At 44.5% G+C, this 13,007-nt stretch overlaps 1 protein-coding gene across 13 annotated transcripts in view; it reads right to left on the bottom strand.

Moving 5' to 3' along the window:
• Rbms3 (RNA binding motif single stranded interacting protein 3) overlaps positions 1–13,007 on the bottom strand; it is a 1,319,552-nt gene that overhangs the window by 386,266 nt on the left and 920,279 nt on the right. The window lies entirely within an intron of this gene.

Genomic DNA, 13,007 nt, shown 5'->3' with positions numbered 1-13,007 from the left:
ACCCAAAGACTCTCATGATGGGGGAGAGTCTTCTGTTTTGTGTTAATTTCATTGGTTAAATAAAGAGACTGCCTTGGCCCTTTAATAGGACATAAAATTAGGTAGGCAGAGTAAACAGAACAGAATGCTGGGAGAAAGAAGCTGAGTCAAGGAGTCGCCATGATTCTCCTACCGGACACAGACACAGGTTAAGATCTTCCCTGGTAAGACAACTCGTGGTGTTACAGGGATATTAGAAGTGGGTTAGGTCAATATGTAAGAGCTAGCCAATAAGAGGCTGGAACTAATGGGCCAGGCAGTGTTTAAAAGAATACAGTTTCTGTGTAATTATTTCGGGGCATAAGCTAGCCATGCGGGCGGCCGGGTGCCAGGGATGTAGCCTCTCCGCTCCTACTACAACACTCTCATATCTCTGCTCCCAAGTGCTTTACACGAGATACCTTAGTAACTCTAGATAAGAGGAGGTTAATTCATTTTCCAGAGTACTTTGCAGACTGGGGTGCAGGGAAGAAGCCCACTTAGCCCTAACTTGGCAGCTCAGGCAAAGCTTCGCTTTACTGTGCTCTTCCTGCTGCAGATTTGCTGCAAGAGGGAGGAAAATAAAGCACTGGAAATCCTTAAGTGTCTGAGGCTAAAATCCATTTTCCAGACATCTAAAAACCAATACTCATAAAAAGCCATAAGAACAGATAAGTGTGATGGTCAACATTTATTGGAACCAGAACCACCTGAGAGGCCGACCTTTGGGCAGGTCTGTGGGGTTATCTTCTTTAGGATAGTAAGATGGGAAGGCCCCTCTGAATTGTGGATAAGCACATCCCCTGGGAGGGGAGCCTGGATCCTGGAAACTGGAGGATTCAGTCTTTCTGTTTCTTGACTGTGGATGTGATGTGACCAGCTGCTTCAAATCCCCCCACTGTAATCCCCCTGCTGTAGGACTGTGCTAGAACTGAAAACCCGAATGAACCGTCTCATGCTTAAGTTGGTTTTCCCAGGGTAAACCATCACAGCGAAATGTAAAGAAACAAGAACACTAAAGTTATTGTCAGAGGCTGCAATAGTGGTTGCAGGCAGCCAATAGATATGTCTTGGTTGCACAAATAAATAAAGGTTGTGGGTTAGAGTAGGGGTTTGAACCTATTTCTACGCAATCACTCAGCCCATGGTTCCAAATTATATTCTCTCGATAACAGTTTGAATCATTGATTTTTTTAATATTTGAAAAAGAGTCATTTGATGAATAAACACTCCAGTCTCTAAAAACAAATACTAAATAGCCTTCTTACTTATTTTTTGGGGGGGGGGTGTCATAAATATATGATTCTGTTTGTGTGGTTATATGAGCACTTATAAATGTTCAGGGAAACAAACAAGCAGAACAATTAATAAGACAGGACTATTGAGAGAAAATGGTCTTCATGCCACCATTAGTCCAGGAATTTACCCAACAGCAAAGTCGGCTGCCAAGAATATGCTAAAATATGAACACTCCGTGGGGTGTGTTGGTGCACACCTGTGATTCTAGCATGACTGAGGTGGAGGCAGGAGAAGGTACGTGAGAGGATGTCTCAAAATCATATAAAAATCAACAGTAACTGCAGGAGTGTATGTGTATTGTGGTTTGAATGTGCTGTCCTCCACAGGCTCATGTGTTTGAACACTTGATCACCGGCAGGAGGCGCTGTTTGAGGCTACAGAACCTTTAAATGATGGAGCTTTACTGGAGGAAACACACCATGGAAGGCAGGGGTTTTGTAGATGGGCCCTACTTGCTGTTCAATCTCAGCTTCCAGTATGAAGATGACATGTGGCCCATCAGCTTTCTGCTCTGACCACCATGACATCCATGCCTGATGGCAAGTCTTCCCCTACTCCTCTGCCACGACAGACCAAAATAAACCCTTTCTCCTGTCAGCTGTTGTTTGTCAAGGGATTTTAACACAACAATAGAAAAAATACTAACACAAATCCATATACACATAAAAATATTATATATGATAAACATAGTATATGAGTTCTATGTATCAATACATGCATATCCATGATACATATAAATATGTACATTACAAGTATTATGTGTTGTGCTCTTGAAAAGTCTATGAATGTATCAACCCATCTACTCCTCCATGAAGATAGACATCTGTCTTATACTTTGAAGCTTGTCTCATTCAGAACTTCTAGGCCTGCCACTGAGGCAAACACACTATTTGTGTGCTATAATCCATTCCCATCCCAACCTCCAAATAAGAGTATTTGGGAATTCAATTACCAAGCTGGTTCTTTTAATTAACTTTCTAATTTTCTTCCCTCAAATCCCATCTTCCTCTTCTCCCTCCCAGCATGTTATCCCAAAATGAACCTGAAACACAGCAGTGTACAAGCAAAATGCTCCCACAAAACAGGACCTCGAAGCTTACGCTTCTCATACTTAAGGAAATGTGTTCTGTAAGGGTTGGCAAATTTTCTCTTCATAAGATGGGGAAGAAAAGCAGCACAAGAAAGACAAACCAAAAACCAGAGTTATAGGCAAAGGACTAAAACTTCTAAAGCTTAGACATCATTGCCCACAGGTCAGGTGCTGTTCTGAGGATGAGGGTGCTTTTATGTATGAAAGCATCACTGTGTCATAGAACACTGGCTCTGGGTCCACTGTATGAGGAAACTGAGGCACGGATTAACTTACACACTGGCCAAAAAAGCAGAAGCTGTTAGATGGCAGAGACACAATGTGAAGCAAGTCTGCATAGAAATTATCCAGTGCCATACAGAGAACTGTTTCTAGCCCTGCTCTGGAGCCTGCATCCCTGATAGCCCTTGGCCCTGCTCTAGAGCCTGCACCCCTAATGGTCCTCAACCCCTCCCTGGGGCCTGTGCCCCGCATGCCTGACAGTACTTGATTTGGAATTAGGGGGTGAGTTAACAAAATCCCGTGAAAGGCTCTCTCCAGCTCATTCTCTTTGCAGATTGCTTCCTGGAGGGCCTGGGCTTGCACCACATCTTTCCATGGGAGGTGCAGATAGGGTTAGGGATGGCCTGCATTCATGCAGAGGCTCATTCTTCCTTCATGGGGCACTTGACCCATCAGAATATGTAACGTGTAGGAAGCAACAGCTCCAGTTCCCACTCAGCTTATTAGGTGAGTTAGAGAGAGATGTGACCGAATGGCCATGCCAAGGAACCTTCAGATATGAAGGCCTTGCCTTCCTCAAAATAAAGGAGAATGGGGGGGGGGTGGTCACAGAATGAGAGGCTGACTCTTCAGTACCGAGAAATCATGGAGATGTTCCCGCTAGCTAGAGACTGGATGGTAATGGAAGACGTTGGCAGAAAAAGTGGAGGTGACTCAAGAGCTCGCCCGGCAAGGCAAATGAAACCTGATTGGGTGACAGAGAGGAAGTGAGTTATATTTTATAGGGAGGACCAGCAGGAGTTCACAGTTGACTGATTAGGCTGGGAGTAGGGAAAGTATAAGATGACAAGAATGATTGCTTAGTTGGGTTCTGTTCTCCTTTGCCATGAGCCACTGTGTGAGTGAGCTGCAGTTCGCCGAAGTGACAAGACTGGCGGAGGACGCACAGGAGTGAAGGAAGGCTGAAGACATGTCCAGTCAGAACACCCGTGAGAGCCGCTGCAGAAAAGCCATATTGCAGTTTGATATTGTGACAGTCCGTTTTGAATGTCTCCTTGACACCATCTAGAAATGCCTGGAAGTGATTTCCAATGAGAAGTTGTCTAGATCAAGTGCCCTGTAGGAATGTCTGTTCAGGGTTTGCCTTGATTGTATTAACTGATTTGGGAAGACCCAGTTCACTGTGGCATCACCAGTCCCTAGGTAGGGGTTGCTGAACTGTGGAAGAGTGAAGAAATGGAGCTAGACATAAACATGAATGTGTTTCTGGCTGTCTGTTCTGGATCATGGATACAGCCCCATCATGCTGCTACCTCCCCGCTATGAGGGACACAAGTCCCTTCTCTCCTAAGCTGGTTTGGACAAGGTATTTCAACACAATAGCAGGAAACACAACTGACACAGAGGCACATTAGGCTGGCACTCAGTAAAAAGGATAAAATCAGAAATACATATACAGTAGGAAACAACTTAAAAATGCTAGTCACAGACATGGAGAGAGGGAAAAATCATAGTGAGAACTAGAGCAAGATTTAGATGTCGACTTGAACAACTTCAGTTCTTAGGTCTCAGAGGCAAGTTTGCAGAGAAGACTGGAAAGAGGACCAGAGAGGATGATGGACACAAACAGGAACATGTCCTCCTATAATCAGACAAGAAGAACCCCAAGAGGGAAGAACTAGCCATGCCAAATGCAGGAGAACCTGCATGCATGGAGGAAGTGTGAAAATGCTCAGGGCCCTTAAGAGCACAGATGTCTGTAGAGTGGTAAAGACTGAAGCTCGAGAAGAGGAAGAGTTAGGGGAGAAAATGGGAAAGGGCTGGTAGAGATAGCTGATGGAGAGAGACAAAATTAGATGATAGAAGAACGAAGTCAATGGGGGTTGTATACATATACATAACATGCACATATACATGTGTGCAGAGCCCAGTGCTCTTCCCTAGGTGTCACTCCTTAACCTTAAGCATCAAGGTAGGATCCATCTACCATGATATCTAATGCACATGGAGCTTACTGAGTAGGTGAGACTGGGCAGCCAGCATGCCCTTGGGATCTGCCTGTCACTTCCTCTCCTGCTCTGTGATTGCAAAAATATTGTCATCATGCCAAATATTACACATGGCTGCTAGGGACTGAAACCAGGTCCTTATGATTGCACTGAAAATGCCTTCCTGATGTGCATATGTGTCCTCATTCCCATGTGAAGTCAAGGCAAAGACCACTGAAACTCACGTCAGTGATTCAAAAGTATTTGCGGGCCCACCTACGGCAGCGCATTGATTATACTTTCCAGTTCTGAAGAAGGAGTAAGGGAAATCAAGTTGAGAAGAGAGCCAAGCTTCATGACAACAAGACGACAATTCATAAAATATCCTTCCTGGGAAGATGCAGGCACAGGTGCATCTGGGAGCGATATGGGCATGCTGTCCCCTCACCAGCAGTCACTGGGAGGAAGAAGAAAGAGTGCTCTGGCTGCATTGGTTGCATCTCTCCGTGCTGTGACCAAGGGTACCTGACAATAGCAACTCAGGGAGAATGGCTTATTCTGGCTTTCAGTTTGAGAGGACACATTCTGCCATGGCGGGAAAGGCATGGCGGCAAGAACGTGAGAAAACTGGTCTGGAGTCTCTGCAGTCAGGCAGAGAGCAGACACAAGCGGATTGGTTTATAAGACCATGAGGCCACCCCTAGTGACTTGCTTCCTCCAGCAAGGCTCCACAGCCTTCCAAGCCGCATCTCTTGTCACATGGCCAAACTTCTGGGAGGCATTTGTGACCAGCTGCCATTTCCCTGTACAGCCCTAGTTGCTGGATGTTACCTAAGCCTGTATTCAGCAAATCCTTGTCAAAGTACATAAAACGTGCGTTTAAAATATGTAAACTTACAGGAGGGATTACAGTGCTTATTAATTAACAAGTGAAGATGTCACAATTAAACTTTGATTTAAAAACAACAGCAACCAAAACCAAAAGATACCCCTGCTGTCAGCCAAGCCTATCCTGCATCATAACCCTGTGTTACAGGTTCCTCTTCCGGTTCCTTCCCTTCCCTTCCAACCCTACGCACAACACAGTATATTAGAGAATCAAGACATGGCTCTTCCAAGCTCTACTCCTACAAATACTTAAGCTATTTCCACAAAGGCACCAGGCACCCTGGGCTTTCTCTCAGTGAATTGAATTCTGCGGCAAAGGAATGACCCCACACCTGTAGGGATGGCACCAGGCCAACAAGGAGCCAAGATTCAGCATACAGACTCAGATTAGAGAGCCACGGGTCTGACTTGTGGGATGTTCGCGCATACTTCTCCTTGTTTCAGTGAGAGTCCAGAGGCCAACATGTCTCAAGAAACCTTGAAAAATACGTCAATTCTGTAAATAAACATGGCGTTTCTGAGGTTTACGAGGGTAAGAGCTACATCACAGTCAGAAGAAAACGAAATGAAATACAAGGCGGCCTCTAAAACACAATGCTGCGTTTAGTAAGGGATAAAAAAATCACTTTAATTTGGTTTCAATTTGCTTTCCTTCCTGATAAATAATTAAGGCGTTCTCTGCATCTGGCAAGGGGAAGGGAGGCAGAGTCATCTAGCCCAGCTATGGTGCTTTCAACCCTACAGAGTCCCCAGGAAGGCTAGCCAGAATAAACTAGAGCCCCAAGGATGGCTACTCAGGGCAAACTACAGAGCCCCTAGGAAGTCTAGCCAGGACAAACTCAGCCCATGAGGAAAGCTAGCCAGGAAAACTCAGGCACTGAGGAAGGCTAGCCAGTGCAAAGTCCAGAGCTCCTGAGGAAGACTAGCCAGGGCTAACTCAGCCCCTGAAGAAGGTTAGCCAGGGCAAACTCAGCCTGCTGGCTTTGCTCCCTGCCTCCCCCAATGACGTCATTGCCCTTGGCGACAGGTTCAAGCAAATTGGATCCGAATGTCACTGTTTATTCCCCACACCCAGAGCTTGTTTTTCCTCCTGGTCAGGGAGACAAGGCAGGCAGCTCAGCAATTAGCTAAAAGTGGAGCAATGGGAGAGAAGGAACCGCGGGATAATTAGGTCATCCTGCGAATGCACTCTTCCATCGACATCCTAATCAATGCCTCCCTGAAATGCTTTATACCTTCTGCGCTTAGTTAAAGTTTTGTTATTGCATGGCACTACCAGAGCGATGACCTTCCAGAAAAAATAATCTATATTAATTACAACTTAACTCTACAGGATCACCAGAGGGGCTTTTGTCTGTTCCCTTTCCTGCAGTCATAGGTGACATATTCCACAGACCTATATCTTTCAAAAACTATTGTGCAAAGATGGATTTGGAGTTTCATTAAAGTCTCTTTATTACATTCAACAGTTGATTTTAGGTTTTTATGTTGCTGCTTGCTCTTTATATTGGCAATTAAAATTAGGTATTTATTTGCCAATATTGGGATTGGATGGGGTAGCGTGGGGGGGGGATGCAACTGGAGAACTTCTCCTTTAGGTTTTTGGTACCCAGTTCATTTGGTTTCAGAATTTTAAATGCACACTAAATTCCGCACCAATTGTGTATTCTTTGTCTTGGGAGTGATTCTTATTGAAGGAACCCCTCTCAGAACACAGATGCAGAGCCAGCTGGGAGTCCAATGTGATTTCCAGACAAAACAAGTGAGCGCTTTGGCTGAGACTTCTACATGAATCTCAAGTCCTGCTCAACTGTTCACAGATGGGATGCTTGAGAATTTAACTTCCTTTGGTGGCTACTGGGGAAGGATTCAGGAGGTTCTACCCTTGTTTGGGTATCAAAAAGCAGTTGATAGCTGCAGGAGCATAAGAGGAGCGAGGGAGAGAGGGGGAGAGGGAGAAGAGAAAGGGGGAGACAGATGGGAGGGGCAGGTAGAGAGAGGAGGGGGAAGTAGTAGCACACTCTCTGCCTTGGATGGGCAAAAAAGTTCTAGCCTGCTCAGCTGTGGAAACAGACAATTTGTATTTGGTAGAACAAAGACCTTCCTAAAATTGTTTCCATCATTATAGTCCTAAATCGTGTATACATAAAATACCCTTAAATTAGAACTTGGGATCTCACAGTTTTACATGTTAAAGAGAGAGCCTATTTACAGCCCATACAAAGGGCTGCAGCACCATACCCCCGGCAAATAGGAAACTGAGATGGATGCTGCGTCCACACAATAGCAGGACCACTTGAAATGGGACATTCTCTCATTCTTTTTACATAGCGTGAGAAATCATACCGAGCCAGACCCGAGTTCAGATGCCCAAGCTCGCTGCCCTCCTTCCTCCATAGAGCTGATGTTTAAATAGAGGAATTACTGCTTCTGACTGAGAGTCAAGACTAGGACTTGGATCATTACTTAAGAGCTCAGTGCAATCTCCGTGCTTTACTGGGACTCAAAATACACACAGTTTGGCTATTCTTCTTCTTCTGGACCGGCTATTATTTAGCTTCATGGCAGAGATGCAAGGAGCAGCCGATGTGGGTATAAATGTCAGACCGACCTGCAGGAAGCCTCCCTTTGCTGCTAGACTGTGTTCAGAGATGTCTGTGACCTGTCGAAGCAATGTGTCTCCTCCATTAGAATAAAGGAAGGTAAGTGAGTGATGGTCAGGGGAGCGAGCCTGGATACCCATGAGACAACCCCACTGGCTTTGTGACTGATGGAAGCAAGCTGCTATTGTCGTCACAGTTCCAGAGGCTGTAGACCACCACCAGGTAGGCAGAACTCGTTAGGACCTGAGCTCTGACTGTCCATTCCTCTCTCCCTCCCCTTGCCCCAGCCTTACAAAGGGTAGAGCTCTGGTTCTTCCAAGCACAGAGCAAGGCAGTAAGCAAGCACTGGTTGGAGGAGAACCTCTGCTAAGCTGAGGTCTGTGCCCTGTATTTAGACTCAGCGAGCCCCCAAATGGTTGGTGTGGGATGTTTAGAGTCATCAGTCATCTTCAGCATCCATCAAATTTAATGGATGGACACTACAGCCAAACTGCAGCCATCCAGAGGATAGCACGAAGTGGCTGCCTGCAGGAGGAGAACCGGGAATCCTTTAAGAAGACGCCCCATAAATTCTCCACCAGCTTTCATTTCCTGCTTTTATTCATTGTTTTGGCATGTGTGTGTGGCTATGTGGATGTGTTCAGGCTCATGAGAAGATGATGGGCATCCTGATCCACCACTCTCTTCCTTATTCCTTTTGGACAAGGCCCTCTTGTGGAATCTGACCCTAGGCTGATAGACAGCAAGTTCCAGAAATCCGTCTCCACCCCTCACTCTGCTGAGCATGAAGACACCCAGCTTTTTATACAGATGCCTTCATGGGGACTGAGCTCCCATGTCTGCAGAGCATCTCTCCAGCTCCTTCGTGGTTTTGTTCATTGCTAGTTTGTTTGTTGTTGGTTTTGTTTTACAAGGTTGAGCTTTATCAGGTGGGCCAGGTTGGCCTAAAATTTACTGGGCAGATGAAGACAATGCTATCTCCAGACTTACAGAACTTTGCCTGTTTTTGCCTCCAGAGAGTTGGAGTATCAGCTTTGAGTTACTATACACATACTTTATTTTTCTCACATGGTGCATTCTAGTTATCTGCCTCCCAGCCACTTGCCACACCCTCACCATGGCCCCCACCACCCCTGCCTGTCTCTGCCATAGATTTCCACCCGTTGCCCCATGCACTTTTAAGCACTCTGTTTGCAAGAGTAAGGACTCCTGCTATGTAGCTTAGTTTTTCTCCACTGCCTCCATCAGTCTGGCCTATGAGGTATTTTTGGATAAACAATGTGGGAGGACCCAGCTCCCTGTGGGCGGTGCTGCCCCTCGACAGGTGGTCCTGGGGTGTACACTAATGCAAACTGAGCAAGCCATTGGTAGCAAGTCAGTCAACAGTGTTCCTTCACAGCCTCAACTTCAATTCCTATCTCCAAGCCCTTGCCTTGAATTCCACTCTGACTTGGCTCAGTGATGGACGATAACCCGGAAAATGAGACAAACCCTTTCCCGCTCAAGCTGCTTTTGCTCATGGTGTTTATCACAGCAATAGAAAGCAAACCGGAATACCAGCCATGACCTCCTCCTCCCAAACTTTTGGAAAATCGCATTTGAACACAAGCTGTTTCCTTCTTAATCTATGCATATATTTTATGGAATTTACTCTGTTTGGTGTTTATTGGCCTTATTCTAAATATTCTAAACAAGCATTTACAAGTACCCTCTATCGGTATGACATAGTCTGGATTTGCATCTTTTTGAAACTGAAGTACTATCTTCACCCTACCTGATGTGGAGAAGATAACTGTAAGTGTTAATTAGATTTCAAAGATAACCAAGATAGCATCTTGGTAATCCAAAGCGAAGCATCCATGGGTAGAAGGAGCATCACAGGCAAAGCAATACTCAGAAAAACACAAGCTTGCTTCCACCATGACCTTGGGGTTTAAGCTATGTTTGTAAGGCTATTCTTGATTCCCAATAGTTCTACTTACAAATCATGACTAGAATGAATGGTTACTTTCTCACCATTCTCTATCTAGGAAGTTTCAGGAGTTCATAGAAAAATACAATATAATTACAGCTCTCAAAATGTCCTGAAATAGGAGCCAGTAAATCGGCCCCATAGATACTGGTGCTTTTCCTATTGCTTGATGACCTGAATCCCCAGGGCCAATGTGGTGGAAAGAGAGAACTGATTCCCAGAAGATACATACATGCACGCACACACACACAATCACTTTCACATATAAATACATATATTTTTAAAACCATAAAAAAGAAAAATTGATTTTCAATTTTTCATTTCTCCCTAAACACAAATAGGAATTATTTTCTTCTATTTTATATATATTTTTTTAAATTACAGTTGATTCTTTATGTGTTTCAGGGGCCAAGGAATTGAGTTTGGAAACAGAGGGCAATTATCTGGAGCTGGTCTCCCCTTCCCATTTTTTACCTGGGTCCCATGAATTGAACTCAGGTCACTACATGGTGCCTCTAAGTGGCTGGGCTACAAAGTTCACATTATGCAATCTTACATTAGAAATATTAGGGGCTGGAAGAGATCTCGGGTAAAGAGCCTGCTTTGTTCATGCTGCTGTGCAAGCATGAAAACCTGAGCTTTGATCCCTACATTTGTATAAAAGCCAGATATGGTGAGCTCTGTAATCCTCACCTAGGCAGGAGGAGATAGGAAGATGCCTGGGGTTCACTGACCAAATCTCTGAGCTCCAGGTTTATTAAGAGACATTATCAGAAAAACTCCCAAGGCAGAAAGAGACCCAGGAAGAAACATCATCATCCTCCAGTCTCCACTGGCACAGGTGCTCATAACCATATGAACATGTAACTCACACACACAGATACTCCACACACTTGCATACTTCCCACTCCCACACACAAAGAATTAGCTAATACAAAAAATATCATCTATGAAGTAACACAAAGATAAATAAATGGCCAATGAAAATGTATTCTTCCACCAGGCGGTGGTAGTGCACGTCTTTAATTCTAGCCTCGGGAGGCATAGGCAGACATATCTCTGTGAGTTCAAGGCCAGCCTGGTCTACAAGAGCTAGTTTCAGGACCGGCTCCAAAGCTACAGAGAAACTCTATCTCAATTCCCCTCCCCCCAGAAAATAATACTAATTTTTCTACTTTAACCAAAGTGGTGCCAGATCATGCACACAGTTTTATCTCCTCCTCACAGTATTGTGCTTGGCTACATCTCAAAGGCATTACGGAAGACTGTCAGGATCTTAGGAGGGAAAATGTGACCCATGACAGGAAGAAGACTAAGAGGAAGAGGCATATTCTGCACCCTGACCTCACACTTACCTCTGCCTTCAAAGTAGAATTGTTTTCAATACTTGAAGACATGTTTCCTCCAAGAAAATTCTACTGAAAATTATAAATTGGTGTGCATGATGATAATATCATACTTTATCTTTTCAAAGTACTTCCATGTGTGTGTGTTAGTGCCCAGGCATGCACATGCATGTGCTTGGAGGTCAGAAGTAATGAGGGCTTCTGCTCACTCCTCCCCATCATGTAGATTCCAGCCATCAAGCTCAGGTCATCAGGCTGGGCAACACATTCTTTTCCACGCGGAACCATTTCACCAGCACAAAAGGTGTTGCTTTAAATAGCTGGTTATTTATACAGTAATACGATTTTTCTCCCTTGCTGAATCGTTCTCGTATGAGGGGGATAGAATGTTAGGATCTTAGGGAGGTTGGTTAAGATGCAGTAGTTTGAGAATGCTACAGTTCAGGATGCTTATAAACAAGGATGTTCATAAGGGTCATTATCTGGGTCATTAAATAGAGCAGCAACATGTGTAGAGACCAGAGAACCCCTCCCCTCAAGATTCCTTACCTTCCCGCTTAAAAATGATCTAGATATCAACAGTATGAGATCACTGGGGGGGGGGGGGTGTTGGAAATGCAGCTGTGCAGGCCTGCTTATATCTACTGCATTAGTAGATACCAAAGTGGTCCTTCATGTATGCACACTGCACACAAGCTACACAGATGTCCTGGACCACAGCACAGGGCTCCCTCCAGCTGCTGTCGTTAAAAGACTCTTAGAAGAGCAAGGATGCTACCTGTACCTAGCTGACTCTCCTTGATCCTCTGTTCTCTCCAAGCCCCTTTCCAAACATGCCCAAGACTCCACCAACTATAATACCTTCAAGGTCCCCTTCTCAAGGCTGCACACAATAGACAGGTACACTTGTTGAAAAATCATTCCGTGTGGTAACAAGAATCCCTTCCTACAATCTGGGTTCAAATTCCGCCTCTGCTATCTTATAACAGTAAGGCATTAGGCACAGAGTCATCAGCCAAAATGAGAATAATAATATTATCGTATGAAAAAAGCGCACTGGTTGTAGGCACTGAATGAATTTAAATGCATTCAAAGAAGCTGGCTGAGTGCCTATGGCAGTGCCCTCACCTCCTCAGCCTGAGCTGAAATCCACGAGTCCGGCTAACTCAGTCACCTCTAAATGCATGCTAAGAGATGAGTGTGGTAGGCTTATGCTCCTCCCCACAGAACATATTCTAAACACATCACTCCTTCAGCTTCAACTTGAAAAATGACCAGCGGAAACCACAGGCTTGGGTTGTTTTCGTTTTTCCCCTAATAATCTATGTAAGTGTAACTTCTTGTGCTCTTGAACCCTGCTTTTGTGTTTGTGCATTGGTGATACAAGCAATTCTGTTTCGTCTCAAAGTTCAAGTTTGCTCTACATTAATACATTAAAAAAAAACTAATGTTCATTTGAAGAAGCAGGTAACCAATGTAGAATGATTGTACAATAAATGTATTATGCAAATTCCAGCAAACATTTCATGCACATTGGATAAAGAATCAAATTAAAGTCTCATAACCCTCGGAAAATTAAAG

Source organism: Microtus oregoni, unplaced genomic scaffold (assembly GCF_018167655.1).
Source record: "Microtus oregoni isolate MIOR12 unplaced genomic scaffold, Mior012 000028F_ref0000031, whole genome shotgun sequence".
In the NCBI taxonomy this organism is placed as follows: Eukaryota; Metazoa; Chordata; class Mammalia; order Rodentia; family Cricetidae; genus Microtus; species Microtus oregoni.
This window is presented reverse-complemented; position numbering and strand designations above follow the sequence as displayed.